This window comes from Euprymna scolopes, chromosome 34, assembly GCF_053919585.1.
Source record: "Euprymna scolopes isolate OS-2025 chromosome 34, ASM5391958v1, whole genome shotgun sequence".
In the NCBI taxonomy this organism is placed as follows: Eukaryota; Metazoa; Mollusca; class Cephalopoda; order Sepiida; family Sepiolidae; genus Euprymna; species Euprymna scolopes.
Window position 1 is genome coordinate 41021124 of NC_136515.1, and position 23228 is coordinate 41044351.

Consider the following 23228-nt stretch of genomic DNA (forward strand, 5'->3'; position numbering starts at 1 on the left):
TAACTGTCCAATATATATATATATATATATATATATATATATATATATATATATATATATTAGTATGGGAGCCCGACGTTGCCCGGGTGTTTGGAGGTGTATGCTTAGCAAAAACACGTTCAATTTTTTTTAAACCTGATCCCTATTATGACCCCTTAACAGTTATTGTTTTGGGCGCAAATCAAGTTATTGTTAGATCCACGCCCAAGGTACCTCTATCTAAAATTTCAAGTGTTTAGGAGGAGTTTGGTAGAATTATCAAAGGTCAAATCGTTGAACTTTGACCCCTTAACAGCCAAATCTCATTACCCTGTATATCAACTTACGAGTCTGTAGACTAAAAATTGACAGTATTATTGCGTAGAGATATGCACACAGACACACGGACAGACAGATAGACACACAGACAGACATACACATTCACTTATATATATATATATATATATATATATATATATATATATTCTTCAGAATAATGAAATTACATATATTTACTGGTATGCAAATCCAGTTATTTTCGGTCTTACGAAATATAATTTCATGTAATATTTTATACAAGACAATCACATCTAAATAAAATTGCTTAAAATACATAATAGACGAAATGAATTCAAATTAAGGTATTTTAATTTTATGATTTGAAAAGGTTAATTAACTCATGACTTTCGATACTTAATCATCTCTTCAGAGGGAAAATATTAAAAAATGTTGTTCTTGGCTGTCACCTTATTTGCTAAAAGCAATAAACATAGACAATTTAATTTTCTATGTTTATTGAATTATGTTGATACGAATTTTATTAGTTAAATTGTAAACAAAGTATAATATTATATATATATATATATATACACACACATATATCTTGAAAATCCTGCATAATAAATATGTGCATATATATATGCATATATACATATATATATATATACATATATATATATAAATATATATATATATATATATCAATGGCAAATTACTTTGTTGAAAACATGTAAGATGAATCCCTGCGAGAAGTTAATAAAAAAATACGCATACTCAAATGGGAGATTACTTATATATATATATATATATATATATATATATATATATATATATATATATATATATATATCAACCTCCTTAGAAATTCAAAAGAATTATTTCCTTGGAATAAATTCGATTACAGATCCAATCGAACTTCAGCATCAACAGGGTAAGAAAGGAGAGTAAGAAATAGGAAATCAAAGAGAACCGTCATTGTAAAATCTACACCCGGAGTTGTTTTGCCTTCTATAGCTTTAAACAAGTGTGAAAAGAGCAGTGTCTCTACAAACTCGCTTATACACAAACACTCGAAGACACACACGTATATATATATATATATATATATATATATATATATATACATATATATACATATATATACACTTCTTTTTTATTTATTGTTATTATATTTTCGTTTTAGATGAAGAGAGCTTGATATGCTTATCGAGAACGGTCCCTAATGATCTGGTTTGAAACCGTCGGTACTGATGACTTATCTCATGTAAACTTTCTGTAAACAAAACATAAATAATACACACTTATGTTCGGATTTTTCTTTATAATGGAGGCAGAGATATTGGATGGCTGTCACGCTTACAAAAAGACAAACGGATAGACAAATCTGGGGAGTATCAAAGTAAAATGGTTGAGATCTTTTATTTTTAAGTGAAACTGGCATTGGACAGGCTATTTCCCTAGAAGAGTTCGCAATTAAAGGATACTCTTACTTTACTTCTAAATCTGACCCCCAAGATCGCCATGGGCATGGAATATGTGCCTATATAAAAGATGGCTTTCAATGTGGTAGGGAAATCTCAAGGGAAGATCCTAACTTACCCTACATGTGCTTCTGGGTTGCTTTAGCTCACACTACTGCATTTATATTTACTCTCTATCGCCCCCACAACAGCGGAGTTACTATCTTTCAAAGCATATCTGAGAAAATTGATCAAGTCCTATCTTCTTATCCTTCAGCTAACACTCACGTATGTGGAGACTTCAATGTTCACAACGTCGAATGGTTGACCCACTCAAAAAAGACCGATGATGAGGGGAGGTTCTGTCATGATTTCTCCATTGCCTATGACCTCATTCAGATTGTTCAGGAACCCACCCGTGTGCCCGACAATGACGGCCAGTATAGAGCCTACTAGACCTTTTTCTCACAAGTTGCCCTGAACTATCTTCAGTTTCTGTTCTGTCGCCTCTTGGATCTTCCGACCACTCTGTTGTATCAATTAAGATAAAAATGAAATGTAATATGTCCCCAGACGTATCTCTCCATCGTACAGTATATCGATATACTAAGGCTGACTGGGATAGCTTCCGTACATTTATATCAGATCTACCTCTGCGTTCCATATTTAAAAAGGATGTGTCCTCTATAGTATCAGACCTGACGGAATGGTTAATTGTAGGTATAGACAGTTCCATATCCTCGAAAAAATTCCAGCAAAAACCTAACAGCCAGCCATGGTTCTCTCCAGAATGTGCTGCTGCCATTGCGCACAGAAATCACTTTTTCCACTGCTTCTAACGTAATAGATGTATGGAAACTAAAACCACTTTCAGGACTGCCAGCAACCATTGTGAGAAAGTAATAAAGAACGCAAGAGTGTTGTATGCTCAATCTGTTAAGTCCAAAGTAACTGAGCAGCGGCTTGGTTCCCACCAGTTTTGGCAAATAGCAAACAGAATCCTGAACAGAAGCGTGTGCTCCATCCCAACTATTATCAATGGACCTGAGGTAATCTCGTCAGCATCAGACAAAGCCAAACTCTTTGTAAAGAACTTTGTAGCTAATTCTACCCTTTGAGACCAAGGCCGCCAACCCCCAATATTTCCTCCTGTATCAGAAAACACGCTATGTACGTGATGTTGCCACGCTAATCAAAAACCTTGATTCCATAAAGCAACTGGTCCTGACGGTATTCCAATTATAGTACTCAAAAAACTTCAACCTGAACTAGCGCCCATACTTACAAAACTGTTTAAACTTTGTCTTAAGGAGAATAGTTTCCCATCTCCTGGAAAATTTCATCAATATGCCCTGTATTTAAGAATTCAGGTGATCGCTCATCCCCCTCTCAGTAAAGGCCAATAAGTCTCCTGTGCGTCATGAGTAAGTTGCTGGAATCAGTGTTAAGTACAGAAGTAATCAACCCTCTAAACAAAAATAACCTTCTTAGTGACACTCAATATAGTTTCCGTTCTGCTAGATCTACAGCAGATGTGCTTATTGTTATATCTCATAGGATTAGCAAATCTCTCGACGGAGGCAACCTTTCTAGGGCAATTGCTCTTGACATATCTAAAGCCTTTGATAGGGTATGGGATAAAGGTTTACTTCACAAGATCTCCAGCTATGATATAGCTGGAAATGTCTTTTCAATTATTAAATCATTTCTTTCTGATAAGTTCATAAGAGTAGTAGTTGAGGGGCAAAAATCAGAAGCTCACAGTATTAATGCCGGTGTCCCTGAGGGGTCCATCCTGGGCCCTACTCTTTTCCTGATCTATATTAATGATCTTCCAAATCACATCCTTACATCATTTGTAGACATTTATGCTGACGACACTACTATTTATGGTAGCACATCTAAGACAGTAAACGACCAAGTTCTCTCCAATTCTCTCTCCTCTGATCTTGAGCACGTAGACAATGAGGAAAGGAGTGGCTGGTTACTTTTAATGCATCTAAAACCAAGCTTCTCTCTTTACATCATCAACATTCTGATCCACATCTGGCATCAATTGAAATGAATGGCTCTCGTCATCAGGAGGCCTCAAGTTTTGACAAGCTTCTGGGCTTGACCATTACTCCTGATCTTAAATGGAACACATACATCAAATCTGTTGCCAAGGCCGCTGGAAAAATGGTGGAATCTTTCTATCGATCCAGTAGATATCTCACTGATGATGTTATTTTCAATCTATATAAGAGCCAGGTACGTCCAAGGATGGAATACTGTTGTCACATCTGGGCAGGAGCTGCTAGAAAGGACTTGTCCTACCTTGATAGAGTTCAAAATAGACTTCGTAGCCTCGTAGGAGATGTCATTTTCTCTTCGCTGCAACCTCTATCTCACAGAAAAGATGTTGCGAGTTTGTCTCTGCTTTATCGTTATTTTCATGGAAAGTGTTCGACTGAGCTTCAATCTATGGTCCCCCCTCGCCAAACTTTCACAAGAAACACTCGTCTAGCTGTACACACTATCAATAATTCCCCTCGCTCTTTATCTGTGCCTAAACCTAAAAGTAGATTCCATGAACAAAGCTTCTTTCTTAGAACTGCACGCCTGTGGAATTGTCTTCCGTTTTCCTGCTTTCCGGCTGACTACAATATGGTTGTGTTCAAGTCTAACGTAAATAAGTTCTTGATGAGCCGTTCTATATAAGTTATCAAATTTACCAAATTTTCATTACTAATGATTACTATATTGTCCAATTTCTACTGTACACTCTTTAACCCTTATCCTTGAGTGGTCTCTTGGCCTTGATAAGTGGTGATGCCTATGTAAAAAAAAAAATAGAAAAGATGCAACCAAATGAAAAAATTGAGGAGAGTTGTACCATGAAAACGTACGAGATTTTGTGCTCTAGAATTTATTTTTGAAGAGAGTCGGCAAAGCATTTCTGCCACCAATGTACAATGGTTGTGCGCGGAAGTCCGGCGCGTAGTTTGGTATACAGGAGACGTTAAAAAATAAAGCCTTTTTTAAGAGAATGATAATCTACGAAGATATATATATATATATATATATATATATATATATATATATATATAAAGTTAACAGTATGTTATTTGATATGACATAGGCGTGTTTGAAATGAATGTTCCTGTTTACAGCACAACTGAAGCACAACTGAAGCATGATACTTGACTTTTGCATTTTAAATGTTAATGTTTTATAACAGTGCAATGTATGCTACAGTATATTCTGGAGTTAATGCCCGGACTCATGCGAAGATTCATTTCATAGGACGGCGATGGGTTTCCAATCAATACATTTGATTAAAATTGGGTGATTTCACCGATTTTTATGACAATAAAAATATGGGATTTTCAAATATACGTTGATAATCATTCGATCCTGGAGTCTTTATGCATGTATAAGCTCCCCTCTTCGGTAGAGCACTCTCGTAAATTATCTTACTCGCTACTTAATTTAGCTGAAATAATGCGAAGCTCGCAATTTGTTTACAAACAAAACGTTTGAGCCCTCTACGAGTAGCGGACGGATGTTTATTTAAATACGCATTCGGACAGTTTAATTTCGGCCACCGATTCCGTAGTCAGGGGGTAGGACTGCCGACTGTCATCACGACGGTTCTAGGTTCGATCCTCGGCTTGGGAGAGGTGTTAGTCTAGCGGCACTGATGAGTTGTGAAACAACGAAACAGGTCTGTATGTCGATGACTAAAATATATTTTATATATATATATATATATATATATATATATATATATATAGAAAGAGTCATTCACGTACAGTACTATCTCGTTTTATCACAGCTTGTCAATGCGCATAGACTTAACAACTACCTTAGCCAGGTTTGAAAGTTGACCGCCTAGGCAACAGTCAGCACTCCTAAACGTTGTGCTATTTGGTTGTTGTTGAAGACGTGAACATTGTCCAAACGCCTAAGCCCCATTTGTTTACACAAAGAACATCGCTTAATATTTTAGTGACAGTTGGTTTATCACTTCCCTATATGCGGAACCCAGGATAGGAGGCATTTATTGTCATCCATATATTAGACATCTATGTCCAAACTGAATAACAGTATCACCTTTTTTTAGCATGTAACACAAACTATTTCTCGTCATGTATAAAGCTAAACCGTCTAGTTGACAGTTTACAATAAACGTCAATCATCAGTCTCAAGCGACGAATTAATTATGTCTTGATATTTTATATTAACTGTGAATTACTGAAGCGGTCTCTATTCCTTTTACTGGATAGTTTGTGTAGTTCTTATAATAGTTAACATAATTTACACAAAACACATAACTTAAATAAGAAGTATACATATATAAAGTTATCTAACAAATAAACTGGTTTAGAAACCTGTGATTATAGGTTTTAAAAAATATTATTAACAGTAATATTCTATAAGGAGTATCTCATCTAAATAAAAATTGTTCGATAGACAAGATAGAGTAAAGAAATCAAATTGTAGTCATTCAATAAATTTTAAAATTTATGACGTTAAATGGTCAAATTTCAAATCAATAGATTTTTATTATTCTATGTAAGACAAAGAATACATTTAAAATATTATAACTCCTTATCCTATAGGATTTCGATGTCTACCATCTCTTCAGAGGGGAAAATATTAGCAAATAATTATAATGGTTTACACTTTATGCGCTAAAGTCAGTGAGACATTGAAAATCACAATTAAAAGTTTTTTTTAAGTATTTAAATATTATCGAGTGAGGGAAGTCAATAAAACGTATATAGAAAATCACACCAAAATTACATGATAAATGAAGTGAATGTCTTTGGTAGCAGTGAGGTAATGAGATCCAATCTGTATTTTGAGTAATCCACATCACAAGGTAACAGTCCGAAGTAGGCATTTTCCTGGATTTTTCTTTATTTGTATTATGAGTCCGGTAAATAAATTATTATATAGGCCCAGTGGATATGTTTATTAATAAACATATAATTTATATACTTAATATTGTTATATAATTATAAAATATGAGCTTCAAATTCCACTCCAAAATAACTTCAAATTGTGAATAAAATAAAATAAAACCGCTTTCTGTAAATATGCCAAGCAAATTAAATGAAAAGATACTGACCTGATATGAAAAATGAAAAATGGTAAATGAAATGGACGAATGAATGGATAAATAAATAAAAGAAAAGAAAATGCTTATGTATAATAAATTAGCAAATAGAATAGAAGATAAAAATAAAATATAGAAAATAAAATAAAATACAAGAGAAAAGAACGAAAAGGGAGGCGAAATGGAAGGAAAAAAGTACAAGGAATAGGAGTAGATATAAATTAGAGTAATAATGAAAAAGAATTAGAGTGGGCGGGGGGAAAGTATTAGAGGAAGAGGGACTAGAAACGAAATCTTTAAACTTTTATAAGAAAAATTGACAGGCCGAGAAATTAAGTCAGGGCGTCCAGACTGGTACAAAGGCAGGAAAAAAGAGAGAAGGGAAAAAAAGAAAGCAGAAAGCAAAAATTATGTCATATAGAAATTTCCCTCTTAAAAAATTACCTAAATTAACTCAAATTAGCTCATCTAGTATATACAGTAAAATTCTCGCTAATCTTATACGTATTGATAATATACTTTATATGACAATATTACACCAAAAATATGGATCTATAATAATCTGTGGAAGTATTGGCAAATCTAACCAAGGCGTATTAGATAAACCTTGTTATAAATATCATAATATTAATAATAATTAACTTAAAATATCATAATATTAATAATAATTAACTGAAAAATATATAATAATAATAATAATAATAATGATAATAATAATATTCAAAATAACTACCATAATTGTTACGTAAAACTAAGAAAATAGAACATCGGAACTATGCCTATAAAAGCAGGGTTGCTATAGTACCACAAAGATGACGAATCTTTTAGTGTTATGGGTTCATATTCATATATGAAAATCAGGAAAATACTTTCCAATGGGGAATGCTTGCGCTACTTTTGGGTAAGAAAAAGAAAAAAAGAAAGATTCATAAACGCCTTAATTAAGAGATGCTAAACACAAATTTGAAATAGTATTCAACCAAATTACTAGAAGTGTAAATTATGTGCAGAGAATTAAAATATAGTATGTAAATGCATGTATTGTGAGTTGCTATAAAATATGGAAATAGGACTATATTAGTATATAGGCTAAATGGAATGCTCTAAAACTATTTTAAGGAAAGAACTCAACATGGCTTATAATTTAGTTTTTAGTTAAAAAGTAATATGTATTTAGTGTTATGTTTTTACACATTTACAGGTTTACTGTTATTTTATCACTGTTACTTTATTTTAAGTAGGCTGTATTTAAATTTCTTCTTGTGTTTACATCGAGACACTAGCTCGTTCTTGGCATTTATTATAGGCTTAGGGAAGGTGATTATATTAACTGCTCCGGATATATAAAGATTACAAAATTTTTCCTCCGGGGTGTATGGTCTAGTTTTTTCTAGTATACTCCATTGAATTGAATAGGGAATTTTTATGTCCTCCAGTCTGTTGATTTATGTAGTTACAGATGTACTATTATTATCATTGTCTTGAGACCTTTCATTTTTTAATGAATGCATGTGACTTTTATTAAGAAATGAATGTTTTCAATGTTTTATCATTGTTTTGTGCTTTATTCACCCCAGTATTGGTGAATCTTATATTGGGGAGTTTAGTTGAGAGAAGTTCTGAAAATGCGCAAGGCGAGTGTTGGCTATTATTCTTCTGGTTTTTATTGGGAATAATATTATTAGATTTGCTATTCTGGTTGTTGTTGTTGTTGTTGTTATTGTTGATATATATATATATATATATGTGTGTGTGTTTGTGTGTGTGTGTTTGTGTGTGTGTGTGTGTGTGTGTGTGTGTGTGTGTGTACTGGTAAGTTGTATATAACTTCCCAATATATAAATGATCGTAAAAATTATTGACATTGTTGTGTTCCTTCTTATGAAACAGATTTTTATTTTTTAATTTTTTATTTTTGAATTTTAATTTTAAATTATCAATCACATTACTATATATATATATATATATATATATATATATATATATATATATATATATATATATATGTATATATATATATATATATATGGGGATTGACTTCTTCCGCGGAAACCAATTATTTATTAAGTCGCCTGACGAGAACGTCTGGTTGTAGCCAAAACATGTGCGAAACATTAGTGCGTTTAATGTAGCGAGCACATAAATTTGTTTATATTAATAAATATATATCTTGCTCGTCTCTTATTGGCCACTCTTAATATTGTTTTTTTGATTCATTAGTTATCATTTTTTAATATCTTTAACCTGGTATATATACTGAGATCGACCATTTTTAAAATCAAATTGATTGATTACCTCCTGTTATAATATAGATATATGCATATATATATATATATATATATATATATATATGTGTGTGTGTGTGTGTGTGTGTGTGTGTTTGTGCGTGTGTGCGCGCGTGTGTGTTTGTGAATATATTATTGTGTATGTTATTTTGCCAATAAAATTCAAAGCTCCATACAAAATATAAAGTTTAAGCAAAAGGCGCACAACTATGAAATAATAGTATAACATCAAATCCACACAAATAGCGAACGTATTTTCTATTTCATATTATTTTAGATTCGGTTTTGTTAATCTTTTCTGAAAAGAACTATACAGACCGATGGAAATATAATAGCTCAAGCGTTAAAGACTTGGAAAATTATCAACAAAAGACAAAGAAACAAACCACGAAAGAAAAGACGTTTGCCGTCCCTACCCCAGGGAAAAAAGAATGTCACAAATTTGTTGTGCCAAGGGAGACAATTACGTTGATCAAATATTGAGTTAAGAGATTCCCTGCGGCTCTCCGGCGTAAATAATCATGGAGAACATAAATAAGAGCGGGCTATATTTGCAGCTATTGTATTTACGGATATCAAAGGGTTTTTTCTTTCTTGTCAAATCCCTCTCAGGATCCATTCGCAGCACGTTTATTTATTTCGATCATTTGATTATTTCCCTTCCTCCCTTTTTTTTTTTTTAAAGGGGAGCAGTGTTTCATTCTCCCTTCGCCAGTTATCTCTATGACAGTTTTATTCGTTTCGTTCTTTTTGCCTTTTCTTTTTTATGTCTTCTAAGCCAATCGGTTTTCATTCGTTTCATATTTTCTTATCGATTATCTCCCCTTTCTGTTTAAGGAGTTAAAAGAAATTGTTTTCTGAAATTTTTATCGCTTTTTTTTTCATTTTCGAAATATATTTTCGAATACGATAGCTTATTTGTGTACTTTCGTTTACTTTCTTTCGATTAATATCAGTTATGTTATGTCTTTCATTTCTATTGTGCATTTTTTCCCGTGTTTTCTTTAAATTCTTCAGTTCTTTACGTTTATCGAATTTTTTAGCTGAAGATTTATTATTCGTGATACTTTGATTCTTCGAACTGCCTTTCTCATCTTGATTGTTAATATCACAACGTTCCAGTCAATGTAACCTCCAATATTCTTTAGCTGAATCGTGTCGAAGTTGGATAATCTTTCTATCGAACTCGGGAATCTTATTGCTTAATGTATATCATTATTTATTACTACATATTATTTCTCTTTCTCTCCATGTACGAGGTTCCTTCAATAGGTTTCCAGACTTTTTCGTATGGGTACTTTAATTGATACTACACACATGGAACTCTAGTCTTCTTCGAAATAATCTCCTTCGGCTGTAATGCACTTGTTGTACCGTTCCAACACCTTCCGAATGGTCACGTGGAAGTAATCTTTTGTGAGCGTGTCAGTGACCCTCATTATAGCCTCTTTCATCTCTTGAATTGTCTCATAACGACAGCCTCTGAGGTTTGCCTTTAACTTAGGGAATAACCAAAAGTAACAGGGAACGATTCTAGACTACAGGGAGAGTGAGAAACAGTCTTGATACCATAACAACGTCTTTCTTTCTGATATTCTCTTAGCACGCTTTGGAAAAGCTTCGCACAAATCTTTCTTATCTTCAGTTCATCGCAAATAATGGTTTGTACAGTTCCCGCACTGACATCTGTGCACGTATTTTCTCTATAGACACACGACTCCCTTCCTTCCTCGAATATCTTATGCTATTCAAAAACTGATGCTCGATAATGCAAGATAGTCTAAAAGCTAAAAAATTTTTTTACAGCATATCGTTTTTCAAAGGTGTCCTCACATGCAAATTGAATTTTTGAAATTCACCAAACTGTGACAATCAGGTAAGCTGTTCATTTGAACCTGAAACCATAAGAATTGGTGACTCATTTTATAAGACGTATAGCAATAACACTTAAAATTTTAAATGTCTGTTAAACAATCTGGAAACTAATTGAAGGCACCTCGTACAAACACACACACACACACATATATATATTAGTGTTGAAACTAATTATCGGAATCGGGACTCAGAAAATCGGAAAATTAGACACCTCGTACACACACATACACATATATATACATATATACATATATATATGTATATATATATATATATATATATATATATATATATATGTATATATATATATTAGTGTTGGAACTTATTATCGGAATCGGAATCGGAACTCGGAAAATCGGAATATTAGGGGGTATCAGAATCGATATCAGAATCGGAAAAAATGATGCCTTAAATCCGATGCCAAAAACGATTCTTTTAATTGTATTTTTTATTTGATCGTCTATTGATGGCAATTCTTGTGTCTGCACAAATAATTAACAAGAACACGAAAATAAAGGTATATAATAATATATTAGGAAGAAAAGTTATATACATATTTACATGTCTTCAGATGTACTTCAGTTGGAGATATTCCGGCAGGTGGCGTGTTGCATGTCTTACTGGAGGCAGCATAAGCGTCTTGATTATTTGACGGTCGTTGCCGGACTCCCCCGGTGTTGGTGATTGATACCTTTATATATCTCACTCACCCGCCTATGTTAATTAGTAGGCGTCTCCACAACAGTAATAATGATAAAATAATAAATATTTATTGATTTTAATACACCAGTAAAGCTAAAATCGATTCATCATCCTGTATCATCAAGTGTATGCTAAATTCTATACTAGGTCTGCTTAATAATTGATTGGCACCTAGCATGTGTATTCCTTCTTTGAGTCGACTTAATTTCGATCGTTATCTTCTACATATATTTTTTACTTCACTTCAAAGGATATATCGTTTGCCTTTTCCCTCTGTATCCGGTCAGCCATACCCGATTTTCAGTCTCGCCACTTGTTACGGTTTTTCGAAGTTCTTCGAACTTTACATGTAATAGGCGACACTTCTACCGTTGTATAATTTTACACATTTACATGGTTTTTCCTCTATAAGCAACTTGCCTCGTGCATGATAACGAATCGGATCGCTCCTGAATACTGCCCGATATCATATGGACTATATATTCTTTGACTGTTTTCAACAAGCCTTTCACGTATGGTATATAAATACTGCTAATATTTCGGATGTTTATTTATTGAAGCTGACGTTATGCTCTGGATAAGATTGTACACCCAGAAAAGAAATAGATTTAAAGTTCATATTAATATTCATTCCTATTTCTCTATTTCCCTCTTTGCCATTTGGAACAAATTGTTTAATTGTTTCATTTATCGTTATCTCTTTTTCCTGTTTCAATTTATTTTTAATAAATTATTTATTATCAACAATTTTTATTAGACTTCAAATGAATTTTCTCTCATTCATTTTTACCTATCTTCCGTTCTACGTGTTCTTAAGTGATTATTGAAAATTGTTTTTATGTAAATCGCTCCACTTTTTGTTTTTTTAAAGAACATCATACTTAAAGATCAAAAACACTCTTACAATAAGTACTACGTGAAGTGATTCCAGCTCAGAAAACAACAATTCTCATTCTTTTTATTAGAGTATCACTCATGGAATGTGAGAACTAAAAAACAAAATAATGAGGAAATATTTTGTCGAAAGTAAATCCAAGGCGCACTTTATACTTATTATTTAAATTTTGATTTTGATTTAACTTTATTTTTCCTTCTTATATCAGTTGAGCTATATGTTATTGTTATTTATCCATTTTTTAAAATTTTACAGCAAATGGATTTAGTTGCTTTCTTATTTTATTTTGTTTTGTTTTCTTCTTCGGAAACTTATACGTAATCGCATTTCCTTTTGCCCATTCTTTTAATTTTTTTTAATCATTCATTTAAAACAAAAATTCTTCTAGTCGTCCATTGAAAACTTCTCAATTCTTTGGGGATTTCTTTTAATTTTTATTTTTACTTATATTAAATGCAAACAAAGCACATATCAACTAGGGCGTCAGGGGTTCTGTTAATTAGAAGCCCAATTAAAAAGGACCATTTGTGAAACTAGATGTCTGTTCATGCAAATTTAAATTATTTGTGAAACTAGATGTCTGTTCATGCAAATTTAAATTATTTGTGAAACTTTATGTATGTTCATGCAAATTTAAATTATTCAGATTGGAACAATTGTGAACTACCTGGCTTTGAAACCAGGCGCGGGGATAACCCTCCCAGTGCTGATATATCCGTAGATCTGGGTAGGTGATCCAAAAGGAAAATCTGATATGTAAATCTGTCTCACCGAACTCATACATATTGACATTAAACTGGATAGAGAGACTTCCGCAGTCCTGATCGACAACCTTCCTAGAGCTAGTTACTCGAAAAAATCCTCGGTCTGCAAACCTAAACTAATTAAAGAGTAGTTAGGCTCATCCCCCCTAAAACTGGGCATTTTGGAGGTGCTTGTTTATAATGTATGATAACATGATTGAACTGGGACACTCCTGCCTGACAGGTTTAAGGAAACTGGTTTGACAGATGCTGGCTGCTGTATCCCACTGACAGTATATGAGCCTTAACTCTTTAGTGGCACTTAGAGGGGGTGCTCTATCACCAGTTGTATAATATCGAGATAGTTGTAGTGCCATGTCGCGCATGGAGAGGGACCCTGCACTCACCTATAGTGTGCATTCCCGAGGCCACATTCCTGTAGATGAGGAATTGGCTGATGATCTACTTGTATTGCCTGATGGTCGCGATGAACATGAGCGTTGTCTAGTACCCTTCAACCTAAAATGTGACTATGAAATAAAATGAAATGACAGTGAATCCAAAATAACGATCAAACCAGACACACACTCGGACAATGGTTTGCCTCCTTCCTTTAGGCTTGCGTTTTAAATATCTTTGGACGTAGAACCAACTTAGATGATGTAGATTCATTTCTCTCAGCAAACTGCCGGGATCATATAGCGCTGAGTGAAACTAACTTGCAATCCTCCATCCATTCTAGCATCTTTTACATGTCTGATTATCCTCCACTTTGGCGTAAAGACTCTGACATACACATGCACTGACTTGAAGTCTATGTTTGTAACACTCTCCATGGCTAGGGGATCTAAAGTCGACTCAGATGACCAGGCCGTCATGTACTTTAAATTAACTTTACAACATATCGTTAGCTGGCTATATTTTCTTTATCACTCTCCCTCAACCCAGGACTATACGTTAATGAATCATGTCTCTGACAACAGCACTCTCCCTTGACACAAGCGCCTAAATACATGCATTTGGTGGCTTAAACGCACACCAGAGTAATTGCTTAGCGTCTTTAACTACACTGACACAGCTGGTAGCATCATCCATTACTTTTCTATATTCCATTTCTTGACACAGACAATAAGATCGCCGACCTGTCTACCAGATCGTCAGGAACAGCAAACCTTATCTCTGAATCTATTTCTGACAACAGTTCCAGAGGACAGTGTAAAAAATTGCCTGCTCGAGAATGCGGATCATGATGGTATTATGATAGATATAAAACTCCCGACCCCATGCTGAAGATCCATGGCTCAAAATGACAAGGTACTACAATAATGCTTACTAGGATGCAATTGGATATCACATCAGAGACGCCGCATGATAAATATCTTTTCTCTTCCTGCGGAACAGTGTGCTAATGTGAGAACTGAATGGTTCAAAGCAGCAATTGAGGGGCATTTTCCCACACGGAAGTTGTATAGCAAATTCTACTCTCCATAATAGTTTATTTCTATTTGCGTTGCCGCCATTGCTCAACATGCCTACCGCAGATACACCCTGCATAAATCCAGTACAGACAGACATAAGTTTATAGAAGCTAGAAGTAATTGTAAGAAAGAAGCAGCGACAGCTAAGAGAGAATATACCTAAACAACCAGAAAACGCATTGAAGCGCAGAAATAAGGAACTCGTGGTTTCTGGAAAACTTACACCACTGTAGTAAATAATCCGTGATCAACGTTTCCCTCACTATCTAACAAGTTGTTTTCACGGCAACCGAGAAAGCTAACATGATTGCCCGTCAGTTTGATTCAAACTCTACTTTGGACTCAGCAAACCACTCTCATCCTGATTTCACTTGGCGGAGAGAAACCGCACTAGATGCCCTTATAATCACCCCTTCTCAACTACATGATATCATAAAAATCCTTTACACCTCAGAAGCATGGACATCTAATCTCCTGTACTATTAAAACATTCTCCGCCGAGTTTGCTCCAGTTATCTTCAAATTCTTCAACAAACACATTAACGAATTATGCCTTTCTGAATGCCGGAAAACTGCTTCTGTCGTTCCAGTTTACAAGAATTCTGGCCCGTTAGCTTCCTTCCTCTGTTCGCCACAAATATTTGAGTCCATAATTAATAAAGGTCTAGTTCCCCGCCTCACAATAGCTAAACTTCTGTCCGACCATCAATATGGACATAGGAAAGCCCGTTCTATTGCAGATATTCAAGCTGTAGTCTCTGAACGTATATACCATGCATTGTATAAGGCAGGGAAGGGGAGGGATTTGGCTTTTGACAGGGTATAGCACAAAGGTCTTCTCATGAAAATCAGATCATATGGTATTACTGGACGAATACTTAACATAGTTAGATCCTTCTTAAATAAGATAATAATCCAGGTTGACCTCAATGGTCGTAGGTCAAAATTATATAATATAAATACAATTGTACCTCAGGGGTCGATCCTTGGACCTTTTTTATGCTTTTATATTCCTGATATTCATAAATACCCCCCCCCCGATACTTCAGTGGCCAAAATAGGTATATTTGCTGACAACACCATAGCAGGGGAAAACGATAGATCACATATCCAAGGCAATGACAAACCACTAGAGAATAAAATCCAGCGTATAGTAGAATGGGGTAGAAAATGGATGGTAATGTGTAATTCTGCTAAGACTAAGCTTGTTTCCTTTAATAATAACAAGAAGCCTTCTTACCACTAATAGCTTTGGATAAAGATATATTACCTTAAAGAACTTCGTTCAAACCCGTCGGCTTAACGTTTACAGGGAACATGAGTTGAAACAGATACATCGAGAGCATTACCAAAGCTGCTGCAAAGAAAGTGGGCGCTCTCTACCATGCTAGAAAGTTATTTACGCCTGAAGGTATCCTGTATCTCTACAAGCTCACGTTGTATCATAATTGGAAGAAGGATTTTAGGTTTAGTATAATTCAGGTTTTGATCTGAATCTCTGCAGGGGGTCATAAATTACAGAAAACATTGTGTTTCGGAAGTAATCTTATTGCTCCTGCGACAACCCTTTATATATATATATATATATATATATATATATATATATATATATATATATATATATATATATATATATGTGTGTGCGTGTATATATACATAAATATACACTGGTGTGTATATATATATATATATATATATATTTATACACCTGCGTATATTTATGTATACATACACACACATACACACACACACACACACACACATATATATATATTCGATAACCGTCTTTAAATTGGCTATGTCATGTTTGAGGAACCTCGGTTACATCGTGAAAATTGCCATTTCCTTTATATAAACGGTTCGAAATGTGATTTTTATCGACATCATTTTTTTGCTACGTGTTAATAACATTAGTTACTAGAACAGTTCAAGGTTTTTGGAGTCGTGTTTTTCCTGAGGGGAGATCTTTGAATCGGAGGAAATTGAAAATCCCATTTTGTCATAATCGTTTCCATAAGAAAAACGTGTAAAGAAAGAAGTAAAAGAAAGTACTCGTATTCTCCGTTGCAAAACTTACCATAAAATTCTTATGTTTTTGCTTTAATGCGTTATTTTATTAATAATTCTCAAATGCGTTACCACATCTCTATGCTGCTCTTCGTTGGTCTGTCACGCTCCAGGTTTATCTAACATTTTCACTGGTTTATCGATAAACGGTTCATAGTTTTCATAAAAAAGTAACGTCGATCTTTTACTATGTTTGATTGGTTGTTTTGTTATTAACATTTTCACATGATTTAATGTTGAATTTAAAGTTAGGTTACAAGATTGTTCTTGCAGAATTTTTAATTTTCATTTTTAATAATATATTTTCAAATAAGTTTTCGTGATAATACCATTACTTGATATATCATTTTAAAGAGCGTTTTCCGTTCTATCTAATCGTTTGTAATTACAATCGTTTTAAAGCATTTACGTCTTCTTTTCAGAACATTGAATAAAAGATGAAAATAAAAAAAAAAACAACAAATTCCCACAATTTTCTCATTTCAATTCAAGCAAGGTCGAAAAGCTGCTGAAGCAGCTCGCAGTATCAACGAATCGTTTTATCCAGGAACTACCACTGAACGCAGAGTAAAATGGTGATTTAACAAATTCCGTTATGCTTACGAGGGTCTTGTTGACGACGAATAATAAAAAGCCTTACTTAATGGTCAAACTCCTCGGCTTAAACTGTTCAAAAACTTGTTTCTGAATTGTATCGCATACAACGATTTCCAACCACGTAAGAGAGAATGCAAAAGCAAAAAACTTGATAGATGGGCGTCTCACGTATTGTACGATAACGAAAAGAAACGCCGTTATGAAGTGTTATCCTCCTTTCTTTTACGCAACAAGAACGACCTGTTTCTCGATCTGGAGATATTGTGAAGTAGATCTTTATGTCATACCTTACCAAAGGCCTTTGATATGTCAAGAGCAATTGCCCGGGAAAGGAAGCTTTCGTCGAGAGATTCGCTAATCATATTAGCACATCTGCTGTAGATCTAGTAGAACGGAAACATGTCATTAAAAAGGTTATTTTTGTTGTGGTGGTTGACTACTTCTCTATTTAACACGGATTTAAATAACTAACTCATGACGCATAGGAGACTTATTGGTCTATACTGAGAGGGGTATGACTGACCACCTGAATATCTTATAAGATGAGCGAATCTCTCGATGGAGGCTTCTTTACTAGGGCAATTGCTCTTGATATATCAAAGGATTTTGGGAGCTAGTTCGCGTTTAAACTTTTTCAGTACGATAATTGCCACCCCGTTTCTCAGTCGGGTTGTGACGCACTTTATGACAACCGGCGATACACAACCCAGTGGTTAGATGCACAGGAAACTTCCGGAAGCCAGAAAAGTACTCTCATCCAATGTATAAAATGCATAAACAACTCTGTAAAAAGCACCAAACATTTGTCAATAGAAAAGGACACATTCTCCCCCACAAAAATGCTCGACCGGAAATTGCTAAACCGACCCTGCAGATATTGAAGAAATTAGGCTAGAAAATACTGTCTCATCCGCCATACATACCAGACCTTTCACCTACCGATAGACACTTTTTCAAGTATCTCGCAAACTTTCTGCATAAGAACTGCTTCAAAACTTAAGCGATATCAAAAACGCTTTTACCAACTTCATCGCTAGCAGAACGCAAGATGTTTACGTTACTGACATAAATACACGTGTTTTGCTTTTGCAAAAGTGTGTAATCGCAAATATTAGATTTTCGTTTGAAACTGCATGTGCCTTCATAGATTCGTTATGCAAATTTTTCACCCTCGGATGTTCTGAGTTATACGTATTGTTCTGCGATTTGCGACCATCTTATAAATAACCATGCGTGTGCCACGAATTTCAGTGCTGACATGTTTACGATCCTTCGTAAGTCGCACTCTCCCTATCATTTGAAAAATTTAGAGACTCTTTTTATTAAGTCATTGAGACCTTCTCTTTGCAAGCAAAAAGAAAATCTTCTTGGACTTAATTTAGTCTCTATGTAATTTTTCCCCCGTTTATTTCTGATTTTTTTCCTACCCCCGTCATATTCATGACTTTTTTGTTTGTTTTAAATAGTATTTTCCTCGATTTAGCTTTGATAATGAGGAACGAAACCTGGTTAGCTAACCTTTATTTAAATTTTTTATTGTTTAAATTCATTATGCTTTTTTGCCTGTATTTAGCCGTTATATATATATATATATATATATATATATATATATATATTTATATATATATGTATATATATATATATATATATATATATATACTAGCTGTACCCTGCCACGCGTTGCTGTGGCTCAAATTGCGCAATGGAAAAAGTCCCAACATGAGAAAAAGCATGTTTCTTATAGGTTTAATTTTCCATTTTGCATGGGTACACCGTTTTTGTTGTTACATTTTCTTAGCTGATATAGAGATTTTCCGGTGTGGTGACTCTTGAATACGTAATATATATTGCCCATGTGAAAAAACAGTCAGTGTGTAACTGTAAGGCCCACAATTGTAAAGATTGTTCCCTGTGCTTTGTTGATGGTTAATGCAAATGACAATAAAATTGGAAAGTTCAATTTCCCAAAGTGTAATGATGTATCCGGTGGAATCATAGGAATGCATGGAATGAAGATATATTCATCTGTGAAAGGTCCTGTTAAGATTGTTGTTTCTATGATATTGTTTGTTAATTTTTTTTACTGCAAGCTATGTGCCATTGCAAAACTTGGATTGGTTTATATTTCACAACATGATAATTAGTACACCAAATTTCAGTTGCAATACATGCGGTGGCATCCCTGGCAAATATAGCTGTTTGATAATTAACCACTTTATCTGCTTTCACAACAGTGTCGATGGATTTGTATTTGACTACCTCACTTGGAATTTTACATTGAATAATAGCGTTAAGTTCATGGGCATCTTTGTATTGACCTGCAAGAATAGCTCATTCACTCAGTCAAATGGAATTCTTATAATTTGAATATCTGAAAAAAACATTTTAAACTAACTATTCTTTTGATGAAATAAAATTACAGAAGTTAAAAGTCAAAGAATTTTGCCCTTAACTCTGATCAGCTGGCACTTTTTCGTACCCAATTTTCCACAAGTGATGCAAAAGTTTTTGTGCGGATCGAACAGTCGGCAACTGGACATGCATATTTTGAGTTAAGTTTAATAGCTTCACATGGAACAAAAAAGTAGAGTATTTGAGGCAAGCATTTATTTCATCTGCTGGTGTTGATTGAAGAATAACAGGTAACATTTGTCTGAAATCTCCTGCAAGCAATATTACTGCATTCCCAAATGGTCTGACATTGCCAGGCAAATCTTGGAAGGATCGACCAAGAGCCTCAAGTGATTTTTTGCGTACCATTGTGCATTCATCCTAAACAATAAGTTTGCATTTTTGCAATATTTTTCCCCATATTGGATGTTTTGGAGATGTCGAACATGAGATTTTTGAAAAATTGAATGTTTTAAAGTAGAATAAATAATTCTTCTACTTGACAGCAAGGTCGCAGGTATTCCTCATGCAGCAAGGGCTAAGGCTATGCCATTTTGTTACCAAATGGCTGCCAAAATCAATTTAATTAGAAAGGTTTTACCAGTTACTTCTGGTGCTGTTCAAGGTAGCAGTAATTTCCAAATAACTTTTATTCTCACAGTCAGTAAATTAGGTGACTAAAATAGGATTTATCCATGTTTTGACAATGCCTTATTCACTGTAATTAATTTAGGAGACTAAAATAGGATGAGGGATTAGAGATGGACAGATAGAGAGGAAGATATATAGATAGAAAAGAGAAAGTGAGAGGAAAATAGAGAAAGAGAAGGAGATAGAGAGATAAAGGGATTGATAGATAAACAGAGAGAGGGAGAGAGTTAGAAACAGAGAGGGATAAGACAGAGGAAAGGAGAGAGATAGAGGGATTTAGAGAAAGGGGCTCAAAGAGAGATGGAGAGGGTGATATAGAGAGAAATATAGATTGAGAGAGGGAAAGGCAGAGATGGATAGAGAGAGATATTAAGAGAGTAAGAGAGAGGGGGAGAGAAACAGAAGGTGAACTACACTTCACCGTTTGTGTCCTCGTTCATTAGAGAAGAAATCTTTGGAGACTGAGGCAATTTTAATGTTTTGTTATTATCCAGAGTACCCCTTTTTTGGGGGGAGGGAGGGCTAGATTTTCATCACATTAGAAACCGACCGGGTTATCTGTACTTTCATTTAACAAATTAATAAAAGAAAAACGGGTTTGTATTACTGTACACATAGATTCGAAAAAGTTGTCAAAAACAAATATATAACAAATAAATGTTATCAAAGGCAAGATAAATTACTTTTCTGCCAAACTGGATATATGTTTTGTGTTTTTATTCAATGGAACATATTTATTCAGCTCGAAAACCATACAGTGTTTACCGATGTATTGGAACATTCAAGATGGCGTCTGATTCTCTCTTTAACACGGTAAGTTTGGGAAAAGGTGTTATAAATAAAAAAACAGATAAAATACTGTTAAAAACTCGCTCAATATATGTTACCGTGACATATGTTGACATATATTCCGCGGGGTTTTAATATTATTTTGTATAGTTTTGTATTTATAACACCTTTTCCCAAACTTACGGTGTTAAAGAGGGTGTGAGACGCCATCTTTAATTTTTGAATACATCGGTAAACACTGTATGCATTTCGAGCTGAATAAATATGTTACATTGAATAAAAACACAAAAAATTTATCCAGTTTGGCAGAAAAGTAACTTATCTTGCCTTTGATAACATTTATTTGTTATATATTTGTTTTTTGACAACTTTTTCGAAACTATTATAGTATTCTTCTAAATGCGACCCCCATCTATTCTTTAATTTGCCCCTTATCTATTCTTCTAAATTTAACTCCTATTTCTCCTTTTAAATGTGAGCTCGTTCTATTCTTCTAAATGTGACCTCTATCTACTTCTTCTAAATGTGACCTCTATCTACTTCTTCTAAATGTGACTATCTTCGAAATGTGACGCTTATCTATTCTTCTTAATTTGACTCCTATTTCTTCTTTTAAATATGACCGCTTTCGATTCTTCTAAATGTGAATTCTATCTATTTATTCTAAATGTGACTATCTTCGAAATGTGACCATTATCTATTCTTCTAAATTTGCCTCCTATTTTTTTTAAATGTGACCTCTTTCTATTCTTCTAAATGTGACCCCTATCTATTTCTTCTAAATGTGATTATCTTTGAAAAGTTTACCCTTATCTATTCTTCTAAATTTGACTCCTATTTCTTCTTTCAAATGTGACATCTTTCTCTTCTTCTCAATGTGACCCATACCTACTTCTTCTAAATATGACTATCCTCGAAATGTGACCCTCATCTATTCTTCTAATTTTGACTCCTATTTATTCATTTAAATGTGACCCTCTCTATTTCTCCTAAATGTGAATATCTTCGAAATGTGACCATTATCTATTCTGCCGAATTTGACTCCTATTTCTTCTTTCAAATGTGACCTCTTTCTATTCTTCTAAATGTGACCCCTATCTATTTCTTCTAAATGGTACTATCTTCGAAATATGACCATTATCTATTCTTCTAAATTTGACTCCTATTCCTTCTTTTAAATGTGACCTCTTTCTATTCTTCTAAATGTTTACCCTATCTATTTCTTCTAAATGTGATTATCTTCGAAATGTGACGATGATCTATTATTCTAAATTTGACTCCTTTTTCGTCTTTTAAATGTTACCTCTTTCTATTCTTCTAAATGTGACCCCTATCTATTTCTTGTAAATGAGCACCTTATCTATCTTTTAAACGTTTGATGTTTAACTGTTGGAATAAATGCGAGATGCCGGAAAAAGGAAATAGATTTAATAAATGCCCCGTTGCGAGAAAAAGAAGAAGGGAAAATATTTTACGAAACACGTAATAGCAAATTGTTATCATTAGGGCTAGGAGAACAGCATATTTTCATCATTGTTTTTACTCTCAAGTGTGTATCCGTTGATATCGTATATGCTTTTTATAGAGTTATGTGGTACTTGGTTGATTGTCTGTGTTTAACTGTGTTTAATATATAGTCAACAAGCAAAACAATGAAGCATATTCTGCTGTCATAACCCTAATTATTAGTAATTATCAATCAAAAATATTGTCCTAAGAATATTAAGAGGAATAAAGGCATTCGTGCGTAACAATTCGTAATATTGTAAAACTTGCCGTTCTTTTCTGGGTAAAATAATAGACAGTTTCTGCCATATTGACATTTTATTTTCTTCCAGTTTGAAGCATTTTTTTCGAAGAATTTTTTATGATTGGAAAATATATTTGTTATGGTTTTAAATGGTAATAAAACGGAAGGAACACAAGATATTTA